The sequence below is a fragment of the Lissotriton helveticus genome, chromosome 4_1 (assembly GCF_964261635.1).
Source record: "Lissotriton helveticus chromosome 4_1, aLisHel1.1, whole genome shotgun sequence".
Taxonomy (NCBI): domain Eukaryota; kingdom Metazoa; phylum Chordata; class Amphibia; order Caudata; family Salamandridae; genus Lissotriton; species Lissotriton helveticus.
Window position 1 is genome coordinate 425,518,543 of NC_136063.1, and position 14,663 is coordinate 425,533,205.

General features: G+C 46.9%; 1 protein-coding gene across 1 annotated transcript in view; it reads left to right on the forward strand.

Annotated features, from left to right (window-relative positions):
* Positions 1 to 14,663, forward strand: part of NIPAL2 (NIPA like domain containing 2) — a 661,359-nt gene that overhangs the window by 196,415 nt on the left and 450,281 nt on the right. The window lies entirely within an intron of this gene.

Consider the following 14,663-nt stretch of genomic DNA (forward strand, 5'->3'; position numbering starts at 1 on the left):
ATGCTCTGTGCTAGACTCGACCTAAAAAGTGAGCAGAGGAAGCATAGTAGCCAGCTAATCAAAGAGATAGTAAAGGTGCTATGCTCCAGGGGAGGGACAAACATAAGATGGACGGACTAAAACAAGGGAAGCCATCTAATAGAAAGAAAGCAAATAATAGTAATAGTAAAGCCAACTCATTGTAAGCAATGACTGGACTGCAAACCCTGTATGTTCTTAGTATGCCCGCAATATCTCTTTTGCAAACTCACAGACTTTTTATACTTCCTATGGTACTTTTGTGGTTAGACATAAGCTGAAGGGCTAAAATATGTGCAGATGCTATTTATGCCTGTTCAACTATGGCATCAATGAGGAATTGAGGACAAATTGTGCTTGTTTTAGTTTGAGCAGAAAGTTAGTAGCAGCTTTTAGTTTTTTGTAACTGCCCATACAAAATAAGAACAATTGTCAAAGATAAAAGCATAGGATTTAATGTTCTGGTGGTTCCATGACAGTGTGTGTTATGTATGCCACATATACAACTGAATTCTTATACATGAGGAACACAGAGAAGACACAGAAGCTTGATTATTGTTATTTGGTTTATGTCTTCATAGATTCATGTTTAAATGTGTCTCTTCTAACACATAACATGATTTAATTTCATGGGCTTCAATTTAATACGTATTGGCAAAGGCCATAGGTATGGGTTTATTGGGCAACATCTGTAGCATTAGCACTTGGAGTGGGACACATAGGAGGGAGCTGGCAGGAGCAGACAGGGAGAGCTATCTTTGTAAAGTAGTCCCTAATGCAGTTTAAGGCAAACACTCCAGTAAAGGTGGAAGAATACACACAAATTGCCAATAGCATTAGCTGGCAATAAATACACCACTGTACTGAGCCAGAATGTGAGTGACAAAGTCTAAAGCAAATTGCCGAAAGAGGCTGGTCAAAGAAAGCCAATAATAGTTTTAAAAGGGTTGAGCCAAAGCGCACTCTATGTATATTGTTACCAATAGGTCTGTTTGACAGCTGCATTAAGAATCCATTTGTGACATAAAAGGTATGATGAAACAAAAATGTGTGATGATTTACTGTAGTTTTGAGATGTAAAATAGTCTGTCATGCAATGCAATGTCCTAAGAGGCATACCATACACCACACAGTCAATGCCATGAAATTTGAGATATGTAGTCTTATGAAGCCCCCTGTACGTATATCATTTAGAAGTCTAATGACGATAGCTTTAGCAGATAGTTATGCTGTAAAGCCAGAACTAAAAATTAGGAAATAGCTGTAAAATAAGTGCATTTAAACTGCATTCTACAGACAAGTGTGATTTCAGCACTAAAACACACCTGATACCTCCCTGCACATGTAGCTTGCACTGTAAACTTTTGCACTCACTATTTACACCAGTGTCTAAATGACACATTTTATTTTTTTCCAAATACCAATCTCATTTCCTTATGTAACATTCTTCCATGTAAACCTTACCATGGACACTGTAAATGACATTCCTCGCATAACCAGCAAACCTGTTCAAAACTTAAAGAACAAATGTATCCACCACATATGTCCACGCCCTTCCTAACACAAGTGTGCATGTTGCATCATAGCACACCATTACATCTTAGTTTCTTCCTTCCTGCTTCTGCAGAATCAGTTCAGAGCCCTCTTTCCAAGCTGGTGCAATGTGGGTCTGGGTTAGAGACAGCGGTAGCTTTCTCACCGTTCTGATTTAATAAAAACATTATAAATAGAAAACGCATACATGAATAGAGGAGCCTTGGGTCAGCCCTTTTCATCCTTTGGTGTGATCAGCTGTCATACACATCTTCCTTATGCCCTCTGCAGAACACAGCATGTGGTAATGGGTGAACCCACTTAAACCGTAGGCTGTCTTGCGCTGTGAGTGGTGCCATTTTTCCCTATTGCAAATTAGACATCCACCAGAAAAGAAGTGCTCTTCCATTGTGAGGTTGTGTGCCACTACTTTAGCTTGCCCATGCCTTTTTCTTTTCATTTTGTAATCTTTTTTTGTCTCGCCTAGGCAGAGCATATGCGCTGTATCTTCAAGACCTGCTGTATCTACAATTGGGGTTTCAAGCAGTGCCCAACTTTTTCATTGCTTCCTCTTACTGTCCTCTGTAAATGCCACCTTTTGTTTGCAGAAAATGCTTAGTAGTCTCTCCTTTTGGACTGTTGTATCCTCCCATAAGGACTGCCCCTGTTACTTGTGCTCTTACTTTTCAGGTTACATAGGATACTTTGAGAGCATTCTTTTTAGGTCGAGTCTAGGCAGTGCATGCGCTGTCTGGAAGCCATGCTGTATTCAGTATGTGGGCTTTTATTCTGCCCCTCACTGCTTATTGGTTAAGGAGAGTGTCACTCACAAAAGTTTGCTTCCATATGGTTTATTTTCCTTATATGTTCAGCCTTCTCGTGTCTTGCTCTTCCCCTGGAGTACTGGCCTATTACAGCTATCCTTTAGCTTTACTATATTTGCTTTTGTGTTGATGCACTCTTTTTAGTTTTTATGATAGCAGAGTGCTCATGTTTGCTGAAGCTTCAAAGTCAGCCACTCTCATGGTTTCCTGGTCGTCTTACCCGTTGATGCTTGCAGTTACTTTAATCTCGACTTAATTTCCCCGGTGCCTTTCCCACACCAACACCTCCCACCGTCTCTGCTTGTGCTTGCTTTTTTTTAAAATTACACTACAGGGACAGCAATGTAAAGCTTCCATCATGCTGTACTTTGAGGCCGATTATCTCCACTTAGTCTCCCCACTGCCAACCCCCACACCACCACCTACGACAGTCGCTGCTTGTGTTTGCCTTTTAAAAATAAAATAGACTACAGGGCCATCCATGAAGAGCTTCCATCATGCTTTGCTTTGGGGCCCGACAATTAAAGAGCTTGGTCCACTTGAAAAGCACCTCTACAGGATGGCATGCACGTCTCCGTCTACATCAGAACTGCGGCACAGAGACGCAGCATAGCGCCTGCTTCTACTACACTTGTCCACAGAGGAAGGATGTACAGGACCCATTGCAGCCCATCATAGCCAGAAACACACTGTAAGACTTGGGTGCACCTTTCACATTTCTAACCACATTGCCTTCGCATAGCTTGCCAAAGGAGCTGGAAGGAGTGGTGAGAAGGAGGGTTGAGAAACTTTGAAGAGATGCCATAATTTTAGTTTAATGAAGCGGCAGTGTTGTCGAAGCGTGAATTGCCAATGCTAGTTACTGCTTCCTGGCGTGGTGGGCGCGAAGCGGGGGAGGGGTGTTGTGTTATTTATTTTATATGAGTATTGTGCTGTTTCTCGTGCCTTGTCTTTCAGTGGCTCCACTCTGAGCTCCGTTGTGGGATAATGTAACTGCCCCAGTGCCGCATTGTCTCTAAGCAGAGTTTTGTAAAACGCTTTGGGAACATACGCTTGTAAAGTTTTTCTTTCTTCCTACACAGGCAGCGGCTCTTTAGCTCCCTCGTCTAAATGTCTCAGATGGTCTGGCATTAAAATAACCAATATTTGCTTAATCTATTTGCATCAGAGCAGCAAAGAAAAAGCACTTTGTGGTGATCAATCATCTTGAATCATCGTGCAACATATTGGAACCAGGTCCTCGCCCGCTCCTTGACAGTGAAATATAAGCCATGTGTGAGGGTGGTCTCTGTCTTCACAGCTTTTTGATTTATAGACATATTGCCAGAGGACCACGCTTCTGCTTGTGCTCAACCAAAATTATAGCATTTAAAGTTGCATTCATATATACAATTCATCTATCACACAGATATCCCACTTTGGCCTGGCCACCATTGGCCATGTTGCATATATCCTTTGACCGGAATAGTGCTCTTCCGGAACCCATCCCGAGCACTATTGTGTGGACCCGCCTTATGGGCTTGAACAGCTATGTACTGGGCTATCTGCAAACCTCGGCAGCTTAAAAAGTTGTTTTGCAAAATGCGTCATGGGCTAACGTTAACAAGACTTTCACATCAATCATGCCGCTGACCAGTGAGCCCAACCTTCCCAAAAGCATGTGGGAAAGCGGCTTATTTTCCTCCCACCCCATCGTTCCGACTAGGATGCTGACTCTTAGAAACTGTACAATTATTATTTGCTGGCAGGCAGACCAGCCCCAAAGGAGTACATGTATTTGTAACATTAATGCATTTTTACATAGCCCACTTCTGCCCACATTTACTGCCACATGGGTGCTTAAAAAGAAATCACTCCCCTGCAAACAAAAAGTTAAAATAAAACAAATTGCCATTTACAACACCAACAGCTCTAACTTTCACAAATGCGAGACCGATTGCATTGCAAATGCTTGTTTATGTTGGCTTGCCTCTGCTCGTGTTAAGTGTTCGTGTTTTGTTTACTTCAGGCACCAGCTTGATGAAAAGTTTGCGGCCGCTTCATGTGCTGTGCTTGATCTTTCTTCACGGCCGCGGTGTTCTCTTGTTTTTTATTTACTTTGGGAGCCATGTTTGTGCTTTAGTTACTTCGGCACCATATTCTGAAAGAAAGGCGTGCGGCTGCTTTATTTGCCGTACCCTCACCGGGTTTATTAGGTTAGGGGTAATTTACAGAAATTTTTATGCAAATAGTCGAAAGGTAGAACCCCAAGCTCCAAAAGAAGGCAGCAGAGACAAAAAACATTTCCTGCTCAAATTCAGATTGCTGCCGAGGAAAGTGAACAACGTTAAATCTGTTTTGTGAAGCTGCATGTCTTTACTGTAGAAACATTATGAAAGGCAACTCAGCACTGTAGTTTATTCGTTAGTAGAACTAGGCGTAGCCGCATGAAACCCCCACCAGCTCTGGAAATAGAAATGGAACGACCACGGCAGCGCTCCGTGCGCTGTTAAAATTATAAGAAGTTGGTCCAAAGAGGGGCGCAGCATAGACGACAAACAAGGCTTGTTAAGTGTGAAAAATGCTGTTTTATTGAAGACAAATGCACCTTACAACACATATCCTTGGCCTGTGCCGTACAAAACTAAACCTCACTAAATATTTTCTTCCTGCCTTGCCCCCCACACCCACCCCTAAAGTTTCCCCCTTTGCAACCATTTATGAACCCCCAACTCAGTCATCCCTGCTGGCCCATTAAACTTGTAACCTCTTACCACTTCCTAAGATAACTATCTAAGTAAACTTTCCTATGCTACTACCCCTTCCTGCCTGCTCCCATAGTGACTTTTTCCAACCAATAAACTTAAAATGTAAACAATCTAACAACTATTACCACGAAAAAACGCCAAATTAAGCTCTTCCCAGGAAAAACACCAGCACCTGCTTCAAGCGACAACTACATTTACATCTTTTCCCCACCCAGTGCACCTATCCCCAACAAAACAAACCAGGATAAAATCCGAAGACAAAAAGGAAAATCCCTTTTTACTCTGGCCCCTCCCAAACCGGTAGGCAACACAAAAACTGGGGAAGGAGGGCGCACCAAACTCTTTCTACCCTATCCCTAAAAGGCCGGCTGTCGTGTCACCCACTGAAAATGGTGTCTGTTGACCTAAGATGGCCGGTCTTATAGGGCCAGCCCAACTGTAGCCCAACCAACCCAATTGGGCTCTGGGCTGCACCACTGGCCCAATATACCCCATGTCATCTGCCCTCCCCCAAAGCCCTACTGGGACAAAGAGGGGGGCAGCACAGACCACAAACAAGGCTTGTTAAGGGTGAAAAAGGGCGCTTTATCGAAGACAGGTGAACCTTACAACAAATATTCTTAGCCTGTGCCATATAAAAATAAACCTCACTAAATATTTTCTTCCTGCTTTACCCCCCACCCCCACCCCTAAAGTTTCCCCCTTTGCAACCATTTATAAACCCCCAACTCGGTCATCCCTGATAACCCATTAAACTTCTAACCTCTTATCACTTCCTAAGATAACTATCTAAGTAAACTTTCCTATGCTACTTCCCCTTCCTGCCTGCTCCAATAGTGACTTTTGCCAAGCAATAAACTTAAACTGTAAACAATCTAATAACTATTACTATGAACAAACGCCACTCAGAAAAGACTCTCTAACTCAGACTTTTCAGACCCCCCCAAACTAGAGTCCAGGCTGTTTCGGAAACTATCTAATGTTCAAAGCTCTGTCTAAAACCTCCTTGATCTGTATGATGTATAACTCCAAACCAAAACGCGACAAATGTACCCCATCCTCTCTGCAAAAATATATCGCAGCATACCTAAGCTCAGGATGCTCTACTCTCCCAATGCCCTTCTTGTCACAAAAGCTTCTCATGTTCGGGTTAATCTTCCTCCTGGCCTTATCTATTGCTGCTGGCCGCTCCGACCCCCTCTAACCCCTGAGAAGTGTGGCTCAGGGGTTAGAGGCAGCAGACCCGGAAGCTGAGATCGGTCCTGGACCAGGGTTCAATTCCCCGCCTCGGCGGGTCTTGGGCTAAAAATTCCATGGACTCGATAATTCTCGCCCCGGTGCCTCCTCGACTCACGGGTTCACACTCTGCGACTCTGGGCAATAGCTTGCTTAATCTCCACAACGGCCCCTCGCGGCGGGATGCCTGACTTTCACCTTGTGGATACCCTGCTATCTCACAGGGGAATACCAGGAAGGGTTCCCTAAGCAAGCGCCGGGAAACCCACTGCGGGTAGCTGTGTGCTATATAAGCTCAACTACATTTACATTTACACATCAACTACATTTACAATGCCTCCTAGGGATGAATTCTGACCGGATAACATAGCACCCTGACCATTGCTGTTTTATCTCAAGCAGATCCCACTTCATTTGTTTCAGCAGTGCCAAACCTTTACACAAAACCAGGTCATTCTCCCCCAAATGAATAATCAAAACGTCAGGACAAATACTGCCTCGCACCATCCTGTTTAAGGCGGGAAACAACTTGTGCCACTGCATGCCCCCCTTTCCTTGCCAGGAACAATGGAACAACGTGTCGTCCAGACCCAAATTCACACCTTTCCCTTTTGACCGCTCATAATGCTCTGTCCATGTAACAAAGAAATGTCCTACAATTCATATGAACAATTCCACCGCAGCAGACCCCGCCACCGCACCTCAAAGGACACATATATGAGACAAGAAAATGCACAGAACTACACTTCCCCCTCCCCTAAGCCTCACAGCTGAATGTATGTCTTAAATATTGCAGTCCGACTTCCAGCGACCCAAATGCATAATCTCGTCCTTCCCCCATCCCAGCTTCGCTGCATCTGTCGTTGCCCCTATGCGAAAAGAATGTGTCCCAAACTGTCCAGGCGCTTCCCCTAAAAATAGAAAAGCTCACCTCATGATCCATAACAGCTGCGCCGCCGTCACCCGGCCGCCATCCTCCCTGTTGAACATTTCCCTGTCACCTAAATCCAGACGCTTGGACACTATCCTCCCCCGACAATACTGGACATACCCATTTATCCCTGGCAGTACTCATGACCACCCACTTCCCAACTCCCCGCTGGTCTGTTTTGGATCGATTAAGCCACACTGCTACCCCTTCATCCCAAAGCTCCACATCGTTCCAGTGCACACCCTGCACCCCCTTTCCACCCAGCAAGTCAGAGACCCGAAAAGCCTTGAAATACATCCAAGACATTAGGGTGAAAAGCAAAACAACCTCCTCCGTATTGCGGCAGATCTGCGGCAAAACCCGGATAAAGCCGGCCAAGAGCCCAAAGGACAGAGGCCTCCTCGCCCGAGGCCTGCCACCCCTTTCCCGCCCCAACCTTCCAGGAGGCGACTGCCCAGTAACCCCGCCGAGGGCGTATAGCCCCACCATAGTTTGCTCATGAACGCTATGCCCGACAACTTGCCTGCTATAGTGACCTTCGATAAACCCCTGTCAATCATGGACAGTATAAACTGCAATACCTCCTCTTCCCTTGCCCATTGCTCCGATCTTCGCTGTGCCCCACCCTCCAGAAATTCCTTCCAAGCCTGTTCATATGCCTTCTATGTGGATGCGGCCAGTGACCCTAATACCAGCTGAAAAACCCTTTGTCTCTTAAGTACCACATTCCTGCTGGAACCGGTGTCCTGTCTCTGTCCGGCTCCATGACTAGACTATGGAACCTCTGCCACTGCAAACGAGACAAAGAGCCTGCAATGTCAATGTCCACGCCCAGCACATGCTTGGCTTGAAACAAGATATCGTGTTCTAAACAGCTCAGCACAAAAACCCCTAACAACTTCAGCACCTGGGCCTCACTCGCTGACTGCCTGTTCACCACCTGCACCACTGACATGTTGTCGACCTTAAAAATCACCTTCTTGTGGAAAGAGATGCAAAAAGGCAATGCTCCTTCCCCCATTCTTCCAATGTTGAGGCCACTCTTCTGAGCACCACTTCCCTTGCCAGTAGAGACCAAAACCTCCCGTCCCTGCAGCGTCTGAGTAGATCGTGACATCCCACTCCCATTCCTCCAGCGGCGCCATTGGGATGCTGTTAAAACCTGCCAGAAATGTGCGCCACATGCACAAGTGTTCCTTAGTTCCGGCTGACAGCCGCATGTGTTGATGCGGCATTGTCAGAACTGCTAGGGACATCCCCAACCACCTGCAGAAAGTCCGTCCAGCGCCCATAACACCTGCTCCCCTGCTGTCTTGGCGGGCGCTGTTCTCCTGGTGCTTCCTCCCCCCCCGTACATTGGACTGGCTCTCCCCATTCTACCTGGACTCTTCAGGCGACCGGGGGCAGGATAGGCGTAATGTACTGAGGCACAACAAGCCTGCCCTCACTGAAACCACGCTGATCCGCCTGACACACTCTCGCCTGTCATCTCCAGGTGCAGATACCTGGTTGTATCATCGCGCTACTCTGTGAAGATGCCATCCCCATTGAACTGCTGGCCAGAGCTTTGATATTGTCGCAGGCTACACGATGATGGCGCCTGCACCAGAGGAGAGGTGCGGATTTGGAAGGGCTGCGGGTGGCGATCGGTCGGCCCGGGGATCGCGCTCGGCCTTGTGGGCTGCTCGGAGCCTGGGGGCATCATCGCGCGCCCCTGAGCACGTAGGGGCCAGCAGAGTGCAGACACTGGTGGTGAGGAAAGTCTGCATAGCAGAGAGGGCCTGATTCGGGGCGCCCTGGGTTGTGTTGCCCTGAGAGGAGCATCTATCTGTGGCAGCAGGCACACGGGGACTGGGGAGTGTGCCTGAAGACCAGGCCCCCAATCGGTGGGCCCTGACGGTGAGCGGGCAGAGGGTCGGTGAGGAGCACATGGAACAGCTCGTACCGGCCTTTTCCCCCTCTTTTTGAAAGACAATGTTTGATGCCATTATGTTTTTAGCCCAACCACAATTGTGCACCATTAAGTGCCTGACCCTAAGATAAAGAAAAACCATAGGTGGTGATGGACGGAGCGTTGACAATACAAACACTCACCCCCAGTCAACTGATCTGGGTTTAATCCATAACCGTTCTTTAGCTCACTCCACCACCCCAGTTCAGACATGGCCACATGCATATCAGTCTGACCCGTTGCCTCATGGGAACAGTCCAGCCCGAACTGCCAAGCCATGTCTTCCCTGGACCGGAATCAAGCTTCCCAGGACCGGTTTCTGGCATTACAGCCATAGATCCATGACCCTAAGATGGCGGCTGAGAGGAGGAATAGGCTCCATTACACCAAGGTGGCCCAGGACATCGGTACCGCTGACTCTGCTTTGTGTGCCATCAATGCTGCGGCAGTCCTGGAGAAATGTATCATGGGAGTGCTTTTGTGTGTGCGTCTGTGTGTGTATGAGGGGGTGTGTGCGGACGCACGTGTGTGTGTGCGTCTGTACATGTATGAAAGACTATGTTCACATTTGTTGTGTACTTCTGCATGTCTGTTCGTGTGATGGTGTGGACATGTATTTGGGTGTTTTTGTATTAGAGCATGTGATTCTATGTGTGCTTGTGTTTGTGCGCGCAGATGTTTCTGTTTGTGTTCTTATGTCTGTGCGTGTGATGGTGCGTGCATTTATTTATTTGAGTGTTTTTGTGTTAGAACATGGGATTGTATGTATGCTTGTGCGTGTGGATGTTTCCGTATGTTTCTGTATATGCGCCCTCTGATCGCGTATGAGAGTGTGTGCGCCCATTTGTTGTGTGCTTGTGCATGTCTGTGCGTGTGATGGTGTGTGTGTGCATGTATTTGTGTGTACGTCCTTGGGTATTTTTGTTCTGGAGCATGTGATTGTATGTGTGCTTGTGTTCTTGATAGTTTCTGTATGTGCGTTTGCGCGTGTCTGCGTGTATATGAGAGTGAGCGCATTTGTGTATGATTGTGCATGTCTGTGCATGTGATGGTGTTTGCGTGTGCATGCATATGGGCGTTTTTGCATGAGAGCATGGGATTTTATGTGTGTTTGTGTTCTTGGATGTTTCTGGCTATGTGCTTGTCTGTGTGCATCAGTGCGCATTGGAGAATGTGTGCTCTCATTGGTGGGTGCTTGTGCATGTCTGTGCGTGTGATGGTATGTGCACGCTGGATTTGTTATTTTCTGGCGGTCGCTGTCCTGGATATTGACTTTAACTGCCTGATGCCTAACCTTAGGATGGCCACCAGAGTTACCAGTGTACAGTACAGTCCCCTGCCTGACCCCAAGATGGCTTCCATAGTGGTCCCCTACACGTTGTTTTACTTCCCTGGGACAACAATTGGACATTGACCAGACCTTGAACCCATCCTCTAACTTGCCTACACATCAGGACTTGGAACCTGTGGAACTTACCTCAGACTGTGGAGACCTAGCGATTTGGCTGATGCCCGATAGAGCTACCATATAGCTAAAGAGGAGATGGGTTGTGGACTCCCCCTCCCTGACGTCACCTCCCCAGCCAGACCTTGGGCAGATTTTCCCCTCGTCGCTATGTCCTGTTTTCCTCCTACCCCTTTACCCCATGCCCTTACCCTTCCTGCTCATTCACCTTGTCCCCTATGTTCTTTAAATGCTTTTCTTGATACTTATGTAATTTTTAACTGATGTAATTTGCAACATTATTGTCCCTCATGTAAAGCGCTCTGATTCCATAGGGTCTAGGCAGCGCTCTATAATAACTCATTAATTAAATCTGTTCCCATTTAGTACTCTTTCTCCCTTTGTCTAACTCACCAGCTCCTAGCTCCTATCCACTCTCCCCTGAATCTCTCACCTTGCCTGCTAGTCTGCCTAGCCCCTTGTCCTTTGTGCCTTTTGACTAAGCACTCCTTCTCCCCTTGCTGGGGAAAGATCCAATATTTATACTCTGGAGTCTCAGCGTACCCGCTAAGAGAGCCCACTGCGCATAGGGAGCCACTCACAGCTGAGGTATGGTATGGCACCCCTTGCCAAAGCACTCCCTCTCCCCTTTTTGGGGAAGGATCCAGTATGTAGGCCTTGGAGTCTCAGAGACCCCTCTGAGAGAGTCCACCACGTAAAGGGAGCCTCCCGCAACAGAGATAGGGAAGCGATACGACTTCCCCTGGGATCACAGCTTACTGGACTTTGGATGTTGCTTTGACTCGTCTACCGGTTTGTGTCCCCGTCGCCCTTCCCCTCCTCGTTCCATGCGATGTCCTTCACTCTCAACCTCCTCTTTCCCGCCTTCTTTACCTGTCTACTTCCCCAGCTCCTTCCCCCTCCCCTGAATGTTTCCCCTTGCCTGCTTTTCCCCTTACGTATTTGTGCTTATTGTTTATCTTGACCTTACAAGTAACTATGTTGCCATGCTCTAATAACTGTGTAACCTTTGTAGACACCCCCTCACCCCTCGCTTGCCAATGTCCCTCCCACCCTTCCTTTGATCTCGCCGCGAGTTCTTGCAGGGTAATGGCCCTCCCCCTTCCCCAGCACAGAGCGTGCATCGCTTGTTTTGCTTGTTTAACTTGTACCCCTAATGGTCCTGGAACGGAACACGTCTTCCGCTGTTTATGTCCACCCTCCGTGCAGTGGTATTAAGACGCACCACCCATGCTGCCTAGTCTCTATCCCTCTCTATGCCCATGAAGCTGTGTTCCAGCCTATGTCGTTATCCACCTATATCGGGCCCACTTATAAAATACGCAATATAATTGCACAGTTTTCTTGTCGAAATAGCCTCTGTCACAGTAACTTACTCTCTATGTGGTTCGCTATAACACCATTGTGTTTTCACACTACGAACGTGTTGAAATGTCAGCAATTCAGGTATCATAAATGGACTATCTCGTGCAGTAGCAGATCACTTTGTTATTACATTGTGACTTTTTAAGCTCTGGCTGCCGACGTGAGGACTGGATCATTCACACAGTCGAGAGGCATACTTTGGTAATTAACCATTCCACAATTGAACTTCTTAACTACAATGCCACATCTGCCCAACTGTTCCAACGCCTCCCGCAGCTCCCCCGCTTCCCACCCCACCAAAACACTTGTATTTGGCGCTGTTCGCCGTGCCTGGTAGAGCAGCCCCCACCCACCCCTGCCGACAAAATTTGCCAGCCCACCCCCATAGGCCATAGCCCTTCCTGTTCTCCTTATCTGAGAAATTCTTCGGACCGCTTCTTAGCTCCTTTCACTAGCTGCCTAAGTTAGTGCCCCTATTCCCCCCACCACCTGCCGCTCCCCCTGGCGTGCTTTTTCTCCCTCCAACCTTACTCCCGTCACGCTGCGACTTCACCAGAGACAAGGTACCACCAATTCACTGCTACCCCAGCAATCTTTCACTGAGGAGGGGGCTAAACACTTCTGTAGAAAGCACCCGACTGTCCAATGGTGCACTGCACACTTTCAAAACTACAATCCGTCCACAAACCACCGGGCCAGTGCCCCTCCATTTCTGGCGACCTGCAACAGTTCCAAGTCTCTCTCAGAGCCTCCCGCCGCCCAAATGGGTGCAATCTGTGCAACCTATGCCTTCTTTGTGTTTATTTAATTATTTACAATTTTTTTTATATAGTGCAGACTTTACCCGAAGGTGTCAGAGCGCTTCACAACCCCACTTGTCTGCCTGACCCCTGCCCGCCGGACAGCGGCACTCACAGCGGCGAACACTTCACTCACAACCCCACCGAAAATGTCACACTTACCAAACCAAATTCTTGGCCGCTATGTCCATTTCTTTAATGGTATTCTCCTTATGTTTGTAACATTCAATTTGTCTGTGTATTGTCGGAATGGCGCCAAACCCGTACCGCACAGACCCAATGTGAGGGACCGCCTACTGGATTATAGTCAACACCCTTCCTGTTCTCCTTATCTGGGAAAAATTCCTTCATTTGGACGCCCCCCACCCCCCCATTCACCCGCTAACCAGACCCCTCGCTTCCTAAATTACTCCCACTGGCACGCTTTTGCCTCAGTCTAAACCCTAATCAGCATCCTCTATCCTGCCTCCTGATCCTCCCTCAGCTAAAATAGCAGAGATGCAGCCCTCCCAGGGCTCCCCTGTGTGCTGCCCCACTCGCGCGGCTTCTACCACTGGCCACCGCTATTGTTTAGGGCCCTAAACCTTGCATTCCTTTTACATCATTTTATTATGACCTACCCATAAACCGACCCTCTTCCCCACATAGACCTCCTGTCACCTCCTCCGCCCCTGGAACCCGGCATGCCACTAACATGTAAATCCTCTAACCACCATTGTGCCAGACCCCGAACTAATACCTCTGCACATTATGTATGCCGCAATGGAAATGATCAGTCAGGGTTGGACTTTCCTGCTCATGACAGCAGCCACTGTGAAAAATTGATTTATTTAATATATAGTACCATACAATACCTATCGTTTAAAAGACAATCAGATCCAGTTTTAAGGTTGTGTCAATCAGAATATAAACTTTATTTTACAATTTAATTTACAACCGCGGTGAAACTATAGAATTGCTGCAAAATGTTTAAGATGCGATTGTCAGATATTCCTTTTTATGATGGGCACATGCTGATGAGCTTTGCGGGGGTCAACAGAGGTTAAAAGACATTGTCATTTACAACGTCATTTACTACGCCAATAGCTCTTTAGAGCAAGAGTAGAGAATGTACTATACTACAAATGCAATGCAATAGATTTCGCAATTACAACAAAAAAGGCATTGCCATTTACAATGCCAATAGCTCCAAAACTCACAGTTGCAACACCTATTCCATTGTTACGGGTGTACCAAGGTGTGCGTATTAATGCACACCTTGTAGGTTTTAAAAACACATAAAGTAAAAGCATTGTAATTACAATCAAAATAGGTCTCAACATCTTTGGAATAAAATAAATATTGCATTTACATAAGTTTATGCTATTAGCATTAGAAATCCATTATATTTATGTTATTAAAAAAATCACATTAATAAAAGCCATTATCATTTACAATGTCAATAGCTCACACTCGTTTTAAATACCTTGAGATCCTTGTTTTTCTTCATTCTGTTTTCTCTTATTGTTTCTCTCACTCCTATGACTGCTATGTAGGACAGGGAGTGCCCTGAGCACACACAAGGGTCTAAGTTGAGGCATGATGCCCAACGTTAATGAGCAACACACACAATCCCCCCCACACACACACAACGCCCCACACACACACAGCCCACACACACACAACCCCACACACACACAACCCCACACATACACAACCCCACACACACAACCACACACACACACACAACCCCACATACACACAACCCAACGCCGCCCCACACACACACACCCAGACCCCCCCACACATACACA